We start from the raw sequence: 16,718 nt of genomic DNA on the forward strand, positions 1-16,718 counted from the left end.
GTATGTTTTATGCGTCCTGTATGTGTTTATTCTACATCGTGTATATTTTGATGCCACGCATTTTGCCACAGATTCAAAGATAAAGGTTTCTGTGGTTTTAAGTGAACCCTCAAAACTAGCCCTACTTATCACGATAATATATTGGACATGCATAATTAATAGCATGCTGACATTATCGTGTTAAGATAAGCCATTAACCAGGCTGTAGCCTTTCAGTGTTATTAATCTGTGACATGCAACTGCCCAAGTTTCATGGGAATAGCATATTAAATTATTGTGTGTATTTTTTATTAATAGTTTTAATCATTCTTCCCTAGCTCATGCATTTATGTTTATTCTTTGTAATCATAAGCGCCTCACTCAGGAAGTCTGGCTAACTAATTTGAGTGCAGAAAAACAGAATAAATTTAGTCAGCACATTGCTTTAAGGATCCACTAGTTTTACTTCAGCTGTTTAAAAAAATGGTCAAATGCAATTCAGTACACATCCCCAATCTACCTTATAATTTCCTTCTCTGCGTTATCTATAGCTCCCAGCAATACAACAACTTTGTATATGCGTGCGTGTTTGTGTGTGTGCGTGTATCCTAGCCCTCAAGCGCTGTACACTGCGCTGGCAGGATGTAAGTGGCCTGAGATACAGAGGGAAACCAACACGGACTGCGTGATGACAATGTCCGTGAATTCGATAAACCCTTTTCTCACGGGCTGCAGAACCACCCTTGCAGAAAATGTGATTACGTTTCTCCACAGGAGGTGCGGTGTGGGACGCTGTTGCAACTTGGCTTGTCACTGAGACCCTAGTTTGTCTGTTGCTTCATGCCCGCTAACATCTTTGACACGCATGTAATGTCCGAGGAGGCCTGTGGCTTTGTGTGTGGTTTCCCCCCCGTCTGCCTTTGAAGCTGAGCGTGAACCATTTGCTAATGACTTGATGATGCATTAAATGGATGGCAGCATGCATTGTGGCCTTGTCAATGTAATCTGACTATTAAGTTGAAGGGAATTGAAGTACGGACGGAAAACACCAACATAGTGTGGTCACATCGTGGATGGTTGGCAATTTGAGCCAGAATGCCAAATGCCTGCCAGCTGCCAAAGGCTGTTGTTTACAGCCTCATGACTGATACATATTTTAGCGAAAAAGAAAAACAATTGAATTTCTTACTTACTATGCAACAGAGGAGTAGTATGAGGGATCACAGAGGTTCTGCATGGCAGTTATCTCACTCATGCACAAATTAAGAAGAATAACAAAAAACTGGCTGTGAGCAGGAAATAAATTCCATTCCAGAAAGCTCTCAATGATTTACATGGTTGTGTATCCAGCAGCAGGAACGCCTCTTCCGATGATACAAGGTAGTGGACTGTACCAGATGGAGGGCAAAAATTTCTCATGCTAATGCAGCAGTCTATGAGATTTATTTTTTTTCTTTGTGCCACTTGTGATGTGTGAATAATTCGTTTTGACCTGTTCAATTGCCGCTAATGAACCAAACCCAGCGATTACACTGCTAACCCACTCACTGTAGCTGGGAATTGCGGTGTCCTGCTTTCAACTTGCAGTGGGTGGGCTGTGGCAGCACATTTACAAGTTCCGACCAAGAACCACCGTCGCCAGCTACAGCGCGAAACAGTAGTGTGACAGTCCATCCTCAGGACAAGAGATCAGGGAAGCCAGCGGATTAAAATACTTCCATATAACACCTCATATGTAAAGCCAAAGCAGAAGACTGGTTCGTACATGAAGTATCCACTTAATCTGTGGGGATACTTCAGATTCTGGATTGCCATTCTACTTCTGCAGACTGCACTCTCCTAACTCAAATGAAGAGAAATGTTGAAGTTGTTTCACATTTAAACAGGAGTAGATATTGCTTAATCGAGTGATTAATCCTAAATATGTTCCACACAAACCTGATCATTTAGCAGTGCAACAGTGTCATGGATAGCACTCGTCTGACTCCAGCATTGTCCGAATTGTGCCTGTGAGCCTGTGGGTTTGCAGTTGAGCCCACTTACATTTACCCATATGACCAGTGAAACGGCTGCAGAAAACTGTCTTGGTGCTCGTGTTCGTTCTGGCCATTGAGTTATTTCCAACCGCAAGTTAAGGAGGCCAAAATGGACAGTCCTTTTGTGTAGAAAGAATACAAACGTTTATCTGAAGTGAAATGGATTTTCAGCAGCATGGGCTTCTCACAACAAGTCATTATTGTCTGTCCATGCATTCATCCTTAATCTAGACTATTTGTCTGGGTCAGAGAAAAACAACCACTCACTCCTACACTCAGATCCACAACTAACCAATAAATCTAAACCTGTCAGACTGTAGGAGGAAGCCAGAGAACCTGAAGGGAACACACACACTCACAAAGGGACAACATGCAAATTCCAGGCCGGGGAATCAAACTTCTCTCTTGCTAACCACTGTCCCACTGTTCCATACATCATTATCTTGTCTTTTTCTGATAAAAAAAAAAAAAAAAACACTGTCCAGGGAAACCCGAAGAGGGAATTATTACACATTCAGAAGGCGATAAGTCTGGAAGATAGCCACTTGCTTTTCAAACTCTTGAGGAACAAAATTAACTACAGATAAATTCCATTTTTTTGCACAGAGTGATGACTGTAGACTTAGTCTGGCACACTGGTGGCTTGTATGAACAGGAGGGATAATTTGCAAGGCAAGACAATGTATAGCACCATTCATACATCAAGCGATTTGGGGTGCTTTACATAATCAAAACAAAAGATTTATTATAACATTAAAAACACGTCATAAAATAATAATAACAATACAAATAAAATAACATAAGACAATACAATCCATTTTGAAAAGAAATTACAAAGCAGCGACTAAAAGGCGGCAACGGTTTCACTAGTTTCAGCAAGCAAAACCTGCATCATTGTTCATTTAGGTGCTTTTGAGACAAACTGTAAAAGTGGTCCTCTTTATCACTCTAAAAACACATATCCTCTACCTCTGAGCTGCTGTAGGGAGATAAACCACCATAGTACCATGCAATTGATGTATAAATAAATATATATATATATATACATATATATAACCCACATGTGAATTGGAGTGATGTTGCTTGTCACAACGAAAGAAGTGCAAACAAATCCCAAATACCGTATGAACATAATTAATGAAGTTGTGCTGTCAGAATAAGACAGCGCTCTCTTAGAGTCAATTCCCTCCCTCATTTTGTTAGCTTGGATCTACACCACAGCAGGTTATTGCTGGAAGCAAGTTTTAATGCAATTTGAATGAAGACAGTTAACGACAGTGAACGAGAGCGGATGCATTATTTGTGTTCTCCGGCTGGTATGTCTTTAAAAACTAATAGACATGCACTGAGTTCACGAATGGACAAATCGCAGTTGATCGGCATCCACCTGGTCAGATAATTTCACTTTAAATCGTCCAAATACGCGTTCTAAGTGAGTATGCAGTTCATCCTGTAGTGCTGGAGTTAGCAGTTAGTCCAGCCAGGGGACCCGGGGGTCCGCATTTGTTCCTGCGCGACAGAAAAGTCACTGTTAGAGAGAGATCTGCAGCAGAAATCAGAGCACCGTTGGGGATGTGCCTGCAAGTTTTCCAATCAGCAGAAATGGCATCCGCTGCAAGTACATGAGGGACTGAATAAGGAGAGCGAAATAGGATGCCATGGAAATGACTCCCAACTGAGAGAAGAAGGTGTTTCACGACTACCTGGAGAGAGGCATTCAGGGAAGACTATGGCAGCGCTGATGTAAGCGCCGGGTAATGTCAAGAGAAGCTGCATGCAAACATCTGGAAGGATGAGCTCTGAGTGGAATACAGTATGAAGCTGTCTGCTTTCAGAGGAAGAAAAGAGGAACACTGTCAGTTAATAAAACAAGGCCTCTCCCTCTTTTATCGTTCTGAGAATACATATGTTTCTCTTCCTTGTGTGGGCTATATGTACAAAAAAACACAAATTGTAAATGTTTGACTTCATAATTTAAACGTCTTTTTCGGTTGCTTATGCATGCAATGGGGCGCAAACGCATTCAGATGAATACACATTCGGGCCCATGCTCTTCACTCCTACACATACTGGCAAGGCAAACAAATAACACAGCTCTCAGACTGCGTGTATAGAGAGGCAAACACCTTGTAGTGACGACTGGCCGACAGAATGGGAGAAAAGAGGCAAGTAATGTGCATTCGCTCATTGCTGAGATTACAATGTCACTTGGGAGCCGTTGCCCTGTGTTCTGTTTCAATAATTTCCCTTACACCAATCTAATCTGCTCCCCATCCGGCACTGTTCTTTAGAGAGATTTTTATCAGCTTTTGTTTGTGAAACAGATAATTCCTTATAAATCACAATAGCCCTGCCTGAATTGGGTGAAGCCCCGTGGTTTAGCTGCATGATTGGATCACTCTAAAATGCGTATAAAATAGCACCTGGGTATTGTTTACGATGTGTGTGTGTCAACTGTCCTCGTTTCAGAGCAAGCCAAAGCGCAGAGGTCACCGTGTTTCTCCCGCTGTCGCAGAGGTCAACTCAAATAGTGATGCTTCAATTTAATGCATGCTGTATTATTCAATGCAATATTCATCTGCAGACGTCAGATGACCTCGTGTGACCTTCTAGTCGAAATCTTCTCAACTTTACATGGGAATAGGAAGCAGCATCTTCCCCCAAAGAAAAGAAAATAATTGTGTAGCAGATGGCCATCTCAATGTTTCCTCTTTTATTTCCTTCCCATAGGCTGATTGATCATCCTGCTCTCTGGGTGTGAATGTGTGGGCTTGAGGTATTTCCGAGGGACCATATGGCACAATACCACATATTATAGGTAAGATTCGCCTTTTTTCCTCTTCACATTGAAATAGTTTGAGGGGTGAAATTAACCCCGAAAAGTCCTTGCCCTTTCTTATCCAATCAACCTCAGGCGCTGGCTGAATATTTGCCGCTCAGACAACTTTTAATATGATAAGTGACACAAACCTCAGGCAAAGGTGATAAACTTGAGCCTTTAACATTAGATTTATGGCGTGGGTTGGTAAAATTCTTCTTATATTCTCTTTATCCTCCGACCAGCAGTGATGCTTAATATCTGGGATTTAGTCAGGTCACCTTATAATAAAAGTTCTGCCAACAACATTGTTTCCCCTCTATCTTTATTTAAATTCTCTAACGCAGCGGAGAACAAAAACAAATCACAGTCTAGTCGCACCATTTGCTCATATTTCAGGCGGTTTAGTCCCAGACAACGCACTGCCAACCATTGTTGTAGGTCATATGATATTGTAAATGTAGCTAGCTGCATTTATGTGAGGCCTGGAAAATGAAGTTTTATGTTTTTATGCTTTTTTTTTTTCATCCCCTTTGTGTTTTTTCCTCATCAAAGTTGCCAAATGAACTCCACATATTTAGAATCAGCTCAAACCAGCTCACTTCATAAAAATTTCTGTTCACTCTAAATAGGATAAGAGCTCATTAAACCAAGCTTATTATATCAGGGGCCTGATAGGAAGCACAGATTCACTAGTTTAACGAGGAGTTACATCAGTATCTCAAATACTCACAAAACAATAGCACTCAAAAGATCCACACTTCAAGCAAAGGTTATTTTGCTCATCATTGTGCCATTGGTGCCATTGGTGACGACAGCACAAGGTGTGCTGGGTCTTCAGCATCACAGAAACCAGGGTAAGCACATGGTTGCGGTTGTGGGACGGTTAGATTTAAGAAGCGACAATGAACTTAAGCTCCCTGGACCTAAGAACGTGGAGGGATAATTGTGGATTTCCTATTTAATGCCTCCTTATTTGTGCCTGTCTTTATTATTTTGGCAACAAGAGATCACTGAACAGCAATTAGTTGTAATGTGCTGCTTGCACTGATGACCTGCTGTAATATTATTAAGACTGACAGCTTCAGTGATTAAAAAAAAAAAAAAAAAAACAGCATAAATAATCAAATAACTAATAACGATCCCCAACACTAAATGAACAAGATCAAGGACTTTATAAGAGCAGCGGCTTTTGTAGATGGCGATGGCGACGGTGATAGGTGATAGGTTTGATGCTCTGATCATACTGGCGCATTCAGGCGATGCCTGTTTTAAAAAAAGAGGCTTCAGATGCTGGTGATGATGTCACTAAGACGCGATGGAAGCCATCCCGCATTCTTGACACTCTATTGCATCTGACAGATTTAACGTGATCAAAAGAGTGCTTTCATGCCTTTGATGCTCAGTGCGTGTTTTCAAGGTCATACAAATGCTCAGCATTGCACGTACCTCCGCCAAGGCCAACGTCAAACAGCATATTCAGACTTCCGTTGAAAAAAAAAAAAAAAAAAAGAATTCAAAGTAAGTGTCCCAGATGTGGCCGGGATTTTTTGGGGGTTCTTCCCTGGCACGCACTGAGGTCATGGGACGTTGTTTTTTTGTTTGTTTGTTTGTTTGTTTGTTTTTTTGCCATGCAGATCATCTAACCAACTGACAAGCAAACATACTTAGGGTGAAAACATAACCACTGCATAAGTAGAATAGCTTTACACTTGCAGCTTTTGTGTTTTGCTTTCTTTCAGGTTGACCTGAGTCCTTGTAGACCTAGTTGTGAAGCAATACTATTTGTCCAAATATCAAAGCAAACCCATTGTATGCATGGCTAGGTTGTGGGTAATAAGACCATCTTTCTTAATATTTTCATCATTTCCACTAGCGCTGTGGATGTTCCAACTTAAATACGCCGACCCTGTAACATTTGTCTGCAGGTGCTTCACAAATGCGCGTACTTTCTTTTAATTTTCACTGGGTGACAACAGCAAAGGTCACTCAATGCAGGATAAGCACTGCTGAGTCAATCAATAGACCTTAAATAACACAATGACAACGCTGGATAGGCTCTTCAATCACACAAACCTACCCCATGTAAATTTCAGACAGATTATGCAAAGTGTGAGTATTTTATTTCTTAACCAGCAGGAGAAAAGTGCCGTGGTTGTACTGCGCTCCATCACCACCACAGCTGCAGTGGTGATGAGAAGTCACTCCCCACACACACATCTTTCTCATCATCAGCCCAAATTACTCACACAGAGACCCAAAGGGATTTAGAAAATAGGGCTGGGAAATACTTACTGGATGCATTTCACAACCAATGGGCCAACTACTGGGATTTGCCCCAGTCCGCCCAGTGGCCTGCTACATTATGTATAAAGGGTTTTGTTGTGTCTGGGTGGTGTTGCATATATTTATTTTTCTGCATAAGTGTATATATTTGTATGTATATACTTTTTTTCTATTATTTAAGTTTAGATTTTAGCATATTGCTGCTGTCCATTCCGTGAGTGACACCACCTGCTGAAACCAAATTCCTCGCATGTCGTGAACGTACTTGGCCAATAAAGCTGATTCTGATTCTGGTGCAGTGCACTGGCAGTCAGAGTGACTATAAATAAGCTGTAGAAGATTTACCTTCGTGATAGGCGTCAAATCAGTCTTCTCTCTCTCCTTCCTCGGGCTTCACCACTTCTACATCCAAAATTTCAAATTTTCTAATTCTAAAATTCCAAAATTTCTAATTTTCTAATCAAAATCATCTAATTGCAACTTTGCAGCATCGCATTTGTTGCAATAGCTCTAATTTACATGAGGAAAACACCACTTAGCGTGTTCAGCGCTTGAGTGGTGTCCTGCTATTATTGGCTGTTGCTGAAAAAAAAAAAAAAATAGATATCAGATAGGTCAAGAATGAACGAATCAGATGCATCTCCCAGATGGTTCATGAATGCATCCTTTATAAGGTGGAAGAAATATGAAGAGATCGGAAAAATATTTTCATTAACATCTGATGTTGTTAAAAGGATGAACCCATAAATGAGAAAAATAAAGCAGAGCTAGATGAAGATAATTTTTTTAGAGCACAGTGAGTGAAAGCGTGATAAATCATTTCGGACCCGCAGCAAGGAGACCTGACAAGCTCACACTCAATAAAGAAGTTGCATTTCTCTTATGAGAGTCTCAGGAAATCAATCACGCATTGTTTCAATTACTTCCCACCTTCATCGTGTGATTTTTCAAGTCTGATATCTTAATGAAAACATTATGCACATACCATGCAGATGTGGACTTTAATAAATGCAGGCGTGAGATAACAGCCACAATTTGTCTAATATTTGATTGTGGGTTTTTTTTTTTTTTTTTTTTTTTTTAGCTCAGGTATTTATGATTCACTCGGCACAATTAGAAGAAAGCCCAGAGCCTTTGAACAAATGTCAGGTATAATTTTGTACATCTTCACACACACTAATGTTGAAACGCCGAAGAGTCAGTAGCACAGCTGCTGCCCAGGCAGCAATGAATGATTGAAAGGACCTGAAAAACCTCCATTGGCTATTGATCTTTTCTGTCGACCTTAAAGCTGCTATAATCAATCAATCAATTACAACAATAAAGTTATTTCATTAGCAAAGGCTCAAATGGCTATGCCGAACATGTCTAAAGGTCTGCAGTTCCCTATAAAGAATTTCAGCATTTTTTGCGACATTGTTTTGGTTTGACAATTTTCATGTATTGGTTCATTCTTCTGCTCTCAGCGCTTTTGTTTTCAGCAGCAGGCAACTTAAATGAAAAAGCTATGAAAAAAAAAAAAAAACTGACAGCAAGATTGAAATCAGTGGGTGACGATCAAGGAGGAGTGTCAATATTATGTTTACAGCTTGTTTTTCACTGCAAGCAAAATGTAGGATGGCCTGTACTGCTTGGTTATTGGCCATCGACTGTACACTACCTTTCCTAGTGCAATGTGGGACGGCTCGACTCCACAAGACAGAGTATAACAATCGTGAGACGGAGTGGGTTCAGACATGCATAGAGGGTCAGAGAGCAGAGCCCTGTGGGTGTTCATCAGGAAATCGTATAGGCAACTCTCAATGCATTCAATTTTATCACAGACAAGACAGTGAATAGAACTCATCCCAGTTGTTGCAGGTGAATTATGTTTCTCTTCAACTCTCATCACATCTGCAATGACCACATGTTTGCTAGAATTGATTTCACTTGGGTTACTCCAGCTTCTCGTGCTATTCCTAGAAGGACCCAAATAAACAGAGGTAACCACTCGCGAGCTTGAAAAAACCTGATATGACACACTCGGCGTAATCACACCTTCCATTTTTGAGTTTAACAGCTGATGTTCTGCCACATGCATGGACAGGAAGGATGAAGGAGCGAGGCAGGTGTGATAAAAGGGGGGAGGGCTCTTGGTGGTGGAGGGTGTGGGGCGGGGCGGGTGTGATCAGGAAATGGTGTAGGGAAATCTAATTTATTTTTCATAGCTGCTGGGATGGAATGCCATATATCATGCCATGCAGCAATTTTCTGGCACTCTCAGGCCCACAAAAGATGAAAGAATAGTGATCAAAGATACAGAGGCAGCAGTCAGCTGCTGGAGTTGCTATGGGATCCACTTCCACTGAGAACAATATAAACTGTGCTGAAATAGTCATCCAGTATACTGTCACTGCTGGTATTCACTGTAGGACAACTCACTTCAAATGTCTAAGACAGGAGGTAACAAGGATGAACTGCTGCTTTTTTATTTTTTTTTTATTTTTTTTTCAGTTCTTAGTCAAGAACACTTGTATTGTACTTTGCATTGTGCAATAAGGGCACACATACATTTATAATGAGACCCATATATACTGTATACACTGCTCACCCTACAGTGATATTATAGCATGAAAGTATGGCATTTAAGTAGAAGCATGCAATGCTGGTTTCCTCATCACAGACAATGTATTCAAACAAAAGCCAGCAACAGTGGGGGGTATGCACAGCAAAAAAATGTCTCAATAACGTGTCATGTGCACTTGAACATCAATTACAGCTTGACAACGACGACTCGTGCTGTTCACGAGTTGACTTATTGTCTGCTGAGGCACGGCATCCCACGCTTTTTGACGGGCGGCGCTTACGTCATTGAGGTTCTGGGGTACAGAGTTATGAACCTCTACACGCTGACTCAGCTGATCTCATAGGTTATCTATGGGATTCAGGTCTGGAGAGGTGCAGGCCACTCCATTCGAGATACTCCAGCCGTTTGTCGTCCATTGTCCATTGTCGTCCATGAAGATGAAATTAGGCCTGTGTTGTACATGTAGGTGCACAATGACTGGATTGATGATGTTATGCAGGCAGTATGGGCTTGTCACTGTACCATTCACAAAGTGTAGAGCAGTTCTGTATTGCCTAGACACACCTGCCCACACTGCAACACCACAGTGACAACAGTGGCTGACGCACAGCGCTCTCCTTGATGTCTCCAACATCGTTGGCAGCCATTATTTCTGCTCAACATGAATCGCCTTTCATCAGAGAACAGCACTGAGGCCCACTGGTCCCTCGTCCAGCATAAATGCTCCCTGGCCCATTCGAGATGATGTCGCCTGTGCCTGGTGGTGTGGTCAGGTACCCTTGCAGGCCACGCTGACGTTTCAAATGGTCTGACGTGACACTTGGGTGCCTCTCACCTCTCTGAAATGTGCCTGGAGTTGAGTGGCATTCATCATCTGGTTCCGCAGGGCACTGTTCACAATGAAGCGCTCATCTGTGTGGGAAGTGGCCGAAGGACGTCCACTTCTGTGCCTTTCTGTGACAGATATATCTTTGTTACAACCTGCTGATGACACTCTAAGCTCAGTGGCCACCTCCGTCTGAGAACATCCTGTTTGAAGCCTCGCAATGGTGAGGTACTGTTGATCAGTTGCTAGGTGCCATCTTGGTCTCGTGATGTCAAAATGTGAATAGCATAATGAGGAGGAATGTTTAGAAACCAATTCTGATTGAACCAGGAAATGCATTGGTCGATTCATGGATCAAACACCTGTTGTGATTTTTGTCGTTAGAGAACAAGAAGTTGTGAAAAAAAGTACTGAAAACGTGAACAGTTGGACATGTGCATTCAAAAGTTTAGAGGAGGTCACATTAAGTTCACATGTGAAGGTTATAGTGCAATTTAGGTTCATCCTGAAATTTCCCCCAAAAGCCGAATATCCCTAACTTTCTGTGAGTAGTGTGTGTGTATGTATATACATATATTTCAAGAGAGTGAGAGAGCGAAAGAGTGAGAGAGGTATTTCAACTGGCATACCAGTTTTGCTTTGATATGAATGAGATTTTCAGGGCTAATAGTGTAACTGGAACAGACATCTGGCCTGGCATTTTAATAATTTGGGCCAAAGAACAGTGATATTTCTTTTTCAGTTACAGTTTTACTTTAACAGGAACAGGAACATTAAAGAGTGTGCTGACGTTGACTGGTTGTGTTGGATTCTAAATAATAATCTAATGTGTAATAGGTTACTTAACAAGCTAGATAGCCGTGGCCCCAATATTATGAAAAGAATGTTATCAGTGAATGTAATAGTAGATTCTGCTGCTTAAAACCTTTGACTTGGAAAAATGCCTTCCAACTTCCTCACAATGACAGCGATATTATTAAAATTTTGCACTTTTGATGTTAACTATGCTTCACATTTAAGTTCAGTATGCAAAAGTGCTGATCTTAGTTTTAGACAAGAGTTGGACAAGTTGGACAAACCTAATCTCTGACCTGACAACGACCCTACTGTACATGAAAATGTATGGGATCACTGACGTTGTTGAAATTCTTGCTGAAGGAGGTTTAGTGTCTGTGAGTTGGTCAGCTCTCTGCTGATTTGCAGGGAGCGGGCCTAATACAATAGCAGGAGAATTTTATATCTTATCAGTTTTAACTCAAGAATGACTATCCCCAACTAAAAGTACGTATTTGGAGAGCAGATCAGTTTGCTAGCAAACCTGAAATCTCAAGAGGGACAGCAAAGCCAGGTTTTTGTAACTCCAAAGAGCATGTTGGTAGTTGATGAGCTTATATGTTTGTATTTGCATTGTTTGTGTGTTTGCATTGCACTGCATAGGTCAGGTGCAAATGAAGTAACCGAGCTGTAAATATGTGTTAATCTATTAACAGAGGCTGGGATATGCAGAAACTTTCTGGGGAATTTCTCAAGAAACAGCAGCATTTATTTAGTCGTCAGCCGCTGTCCCTCTGTGGGTATAGCTATGTCACAGATCTGAAAAGTGAGAAAGGGAACAGATATTTGGATGACAAATAAAAATCCAACTGAACTTTGATAGCTTCAGATCGTCTTTTTTTGTTTGTTTGTTTTTTTTTTCCAAGAGCATTTTAACAGTGTCAAATTACAGCTTTTCTCACAGTCAGTATTTGCACAATCACACATTTTTTTTGTTTTTGTTTTGTTTTGTTTTGTTTTTTTTGTCACTCAAATTAAAATGCTCCGTCGTCCAGATTTCTGCTCTGCATTTGGTTACCGAGCTAATCTTAATGTTGCTAACACTATTAAAACACAAGCAGTACAGTCCAGCAGCTTGCAGGAATATGTCCATGCAGAAAGAGCAGAGACTTTCAACACAGGAGACATGAACAGCATAAAATCACAGGCCCCTGAACTTAACAAAGATTTTCTGTTTTGGTGTTGCCCATATTTGTGTTTGACGGTGGAGTAAACGGCTGAATCACACATTGTGATGGTGAGGTATTTGTCGTTTAGTAGGGGGACTTAAGGAGGGCTGTGGCTGTGTACGTTAATTATGCTTAGCTGTTTAGACATAAAAGCATTACGATGCAGCCATTTGCTAAGAGGAAGTTGATTAAGTTATCAGAATGAGCCTAACTTTTCGTGGAACCCAGCTAAGTTAATCACGAAGTTCCCACATAAAGTCTACTTTATGTACCTTTATATCACTTAAAGCACTTATGGAATATCTTTTGGACAAAGCAGCTTCTGACAACACAGCAACACTGAAAAATGCTGCAACTTAAGAAAACACATGCAATTAGACAACACGGAAGCCCATTTTTCAAACGTCCTCATCAATATAGTCATAATATAGTCACAATACAGTCACATCCAATTTTAAATCACTATACCTTACTGGAATAAATGACTAAAAACAACAAACACATAACGTGATGAACCCAGTTAGGATGCACTTGTGTGGGTTTATCTGTTTGTGTTTTCTCAAGTTGCAGTGTGCTGAGCTCTCAGGGCCACTGCATACAAGAGACCATAAACATTTTTATAGCCGAGACCAAGCCAGTGGTCAAATATACCAACAGGCTGTCTGAAGTATTTGGTCTGAAAGTATTCAGACTTCAAACCAGTAAAGATAAAGATAAAAGTGAAAGAGTAAATTCGATATTGGGCTTTCGGCATAAAGCTGAAGATATTCGTCCACATCAACGGATCTGTCTCCGCTGAGCTATTAACGGAGAGTCTGTGGTGGCAGTGATTAAAAAATAATTTTCTGCTTCATTTGCGTTCCAGCAATCACACACATTGTCTGTTGCACAAACTACCTCTTAGATAAAATTTGTTGTTGTTTTTACATCAGTCATTAAACCATGACTGCGTTTTGAGATTCTCCAGACGCTTCCAAAGCAATGAAGTTATTATGGATTTGTTTGTGAATCATGTGAACAATAGACAGACACATCATATATATATTTTTTTCAATCTCTCTTTGGTGTGCGTCATCATTTTATTTTTTTCAACCTTCATCTCCCATAAAATTAACATCCTTTCCAGTGTTACGACTATTGAGTCCAACACTTCTGGGAGAATGTGAAATGTCTCCTAGAACACACTACACACCACTGCTTTAAAGGCCAGGAAGACTAGAGAAGCACATATCATACTGACTAAAATGCATAACATAGCCAGAGCCTTCCAATCCAGTTCTCTATTCAACCTGCCTGTCTCCGATGGGCTGCGTCAGTACAGTCCTTTTCCTTGCATTAACGTTTTCCGCCATCTTGTTACACGCCAGAGATCAAACAATTACAGAAGATGTTTCCACTTCGCTGCTGCAATGGAAAATGTGATCTGTACCATTTTGCGCTTTATGATCTCCAGAAGAGATATCCAGCAACGTTTAGAGCAAATTCACTGCAAAGCTATCTATTTTAGCGGAGCAAATATTCTTATTTTTGCTCTATAATTGGGAAGTGGGCGCGTCTCCTTATCTTCGAACAAAGAGGCATTGATTTGCAATGAGAGCAAGCAGAATCTTATCCTTCTTGCAGATACCATATATCAGGGAAGATTGTAATGCTCAGCATTAAATTCATTCATCCTCTACCGCTTATCCATTTCCGGGTCGTGGGGTGGGTTGGTTGCTGGAGCCACACCCAGCTCATTTTGGGTGAGGGCGGGGTCACTCTGGACAGGTTACCAGTCCATGACAGGGTCAACACACAGAGACAGACGGAGAGGCCAACAACCGCTCACACCCAGATTTAGAGTCATCAACTCAAACGTGATGTCTTTGGATGGTGGGAGGACACGGGAGTACCCGGAGGAAACCCGCGCAGACACGGGGAGAACATGCAGACTCTGCTCAGAAGGGCCCCAGGCCTGGTAATCAGACGGACGACCTACTTGCTGTGAGGCAACAGCGCTTACCACTATGCCGCCGTGCTGCCTTCTTTTTGTAGTGCACCATACGATTATAGTTCTAATTATCAAGATACCACACTCAGCAAACCCACACAGCACTTGTCTTTTGCTTCATGAAGATGAATACGTACTCAATTGGTTAAGACAGTGGGCGGATGTAGTGCTTGTTTTTGCCTTCTCAGTCATTACTACATTAATTTGAGCTATTCAAAAGCATTGAACAACACCCATGTCTAAATGTTAAACAATCAAAACCTTTGATTTCACAAGAGGAAGAAGAGTGTGCTGAGCTCAAAAACACTAAACTCTATTTTAATGCTCTAAAGTGCATAAGCCATAAGCATGGAGGGCTGCTCCAAAGCTTTTGACTGCTGTTTTCCAGACTATCTGATTTAAGCTAATATTACCTCTAACCCATGTGCGGTCTCATCCTTTCTCCATCCTTAAATTGTGATGTTTTGCTGACCAGCCTATGCAAGTGCATATTACTATCTTTTTAAAACCCCCTTACAACAGCAATGAAATATTGCAGCTTTGACTTCGAGCGAGGTTGCTTTTGGACAGGATGGTATCGGCTTTACCCTAAATATAGGAATGAGCCAGCAATGTGTCACCTCATCGTCAGCAAGTACATGTGTGCAGGTGCTTTTCCTAGTCAAACAATATAAACCAGGAACGATCACATCAGTCAGAAGGTAGGATAGATGCATATGAAGTTTAAACCCAACATGCGCTTCTCATCAGTTTGGACAAAGCGATTTGAGATTCCAAATAATGTGTTGTGGATCTATATGAACTACAGTGGCAGTTTGCATGTTCTCCCCGTGCCTGCGTGGGTGACATCATGTTTGGGTTAACTGGTGACTCTAAATTGTCCGTAGCTCTGAGTGTGAGTGTTTGAATTTACCAGAAACTTTGCACTATAAAAAATCAAACTTGAGTTTGTCAGCTCCTGCATTATTAGTCACGGGCAGCACAGCGGCTGTTGCAATAGGAGTGGACCGCTACCCCACATTAAGAAGGTTGTGGGTTCAGGTCCCGGGGTGAGTTTCCATGTTCTCCCCGTGTATGTGTGGGTTTCCTCCCACCATCCAAAGACATCATGTTTGGGTTAATTGGTGAGTCTAAACTGTCTGTAAGTCTGAGTGTGAGTGGTTGTTGGTCTCTGTGTGTCTCTGTGTGTTGGTCCTGTGATGGACTGGTGACCTGTCCAGGGTGACCCCGCCCTCACCCAGAGTGAGCTGGGACTGACTCCAGCAATTGGATAAGCGGTTGAAGATGAATGAATGAATGAACTAAAGTGGAACTGATTCATGATTATTAAAAATAAGATTGACTTATTTCAGCTTGGCTTTTGGATTTGAAAGTCAATTTACAAGATAGAACCACTAACCAAGTGAAAGCATTTGTAAAATGTTTTTTTTATCTGTCCCGTAAGCTCACTTAACTCTCTTTCGCAGAGTTTAAAAAATTGTTACAATCTCGGAGTAAGGCATCCGCGCATCTGCCTTTTGCAGGAAGGAAACGTCTCACAAAAGATATTCTTTTACCAGTCTCAGGTGAAAGTTGCAATTACATTCTAACACATCTGACTTCTGTTCATACTTATAATCAATACTGATGCTAAGTTGAATTATGTTAAAAACCGTCATCAGTGAGCTTTCACGTTAAATACAATAATAGAAGTCCTTTTAAAGAAGTCCTCCACGTTATTACATTTCCACTAAAAGCCTGTAGAGAGAAAAGTACTAAAACAGAGGCTGAATCAATGGGTGGTTGTGAAACACTCTTCTGACTCAGATACCAGAAATTTGATATGTAAACAGCCAAAGGTGTCAGGTGTAAAATTTCAATATCATTTTACTACCTATATTACTGACTTAAACACACAATGTATTTTCAAATAAAACAAAAAATCATCAAAAGTAATGAGGCTTCTCAAATTATGTGGCAGGGCTTACAAAATTACTAAATAGATTAAATCTGCATTAGCATATTTTTATGATCTGATGTGCTGTTAAGTGGTATGGGGCTGAGCTATAAGGAGATCAAATGCTTAGCCGGTTGATGTCTCTCTTGCAGTTTTTCACCGTGAAAGACCCTTTTGACATCACGGATTGATTAGGGCAGCTTCAAGTTGTGCCTTTAAAAAAAAATAAATAAATAAAAAATGCATGGAAGCAGCAGTGAAACCAAACATCAGGTCTC

The 16,718-nt window shown here is 41.0% G+C and overlaps 1 protein-coding gene across 1 annotated transcript in view; it reads left to right on the forward strand.

Moving 5' to 3' along the window:
- Nucleotides 1-16,718, forward strand: part of LOC115036020 (leucine-rich repeat and fibronectin type-III domain-containing protein 2) — a 128,950-nt gene that overhangs the window by 84,424 nt on the left and 27,808 nt on the right. Inside the window, exon 4 of the mRNA XM_029494121.1 lies at nt 4,746-4,833. The gene's annotated coding sequence lies outside the window, so the exon portion shown is untranslated. The remainder of the gene's footprint in view (nt 1-4,745; nt 4,834-16,718) is intronic.

Source organism: Echeneis naucrates, chromosome 22 (genome assembly GCF_900963305.1).
Source record: "Echeneis naucrates chromosome 22, fEcheNa1.1, whole genome shotgun sequence".
Taxonomy (NCBI): domain Eukaryota; kingdom Metazoa; phylum Chordata; class Actinopteri; order Carangiformes; family Echeneidae; genus Echeneis; species Echeneis naucrates.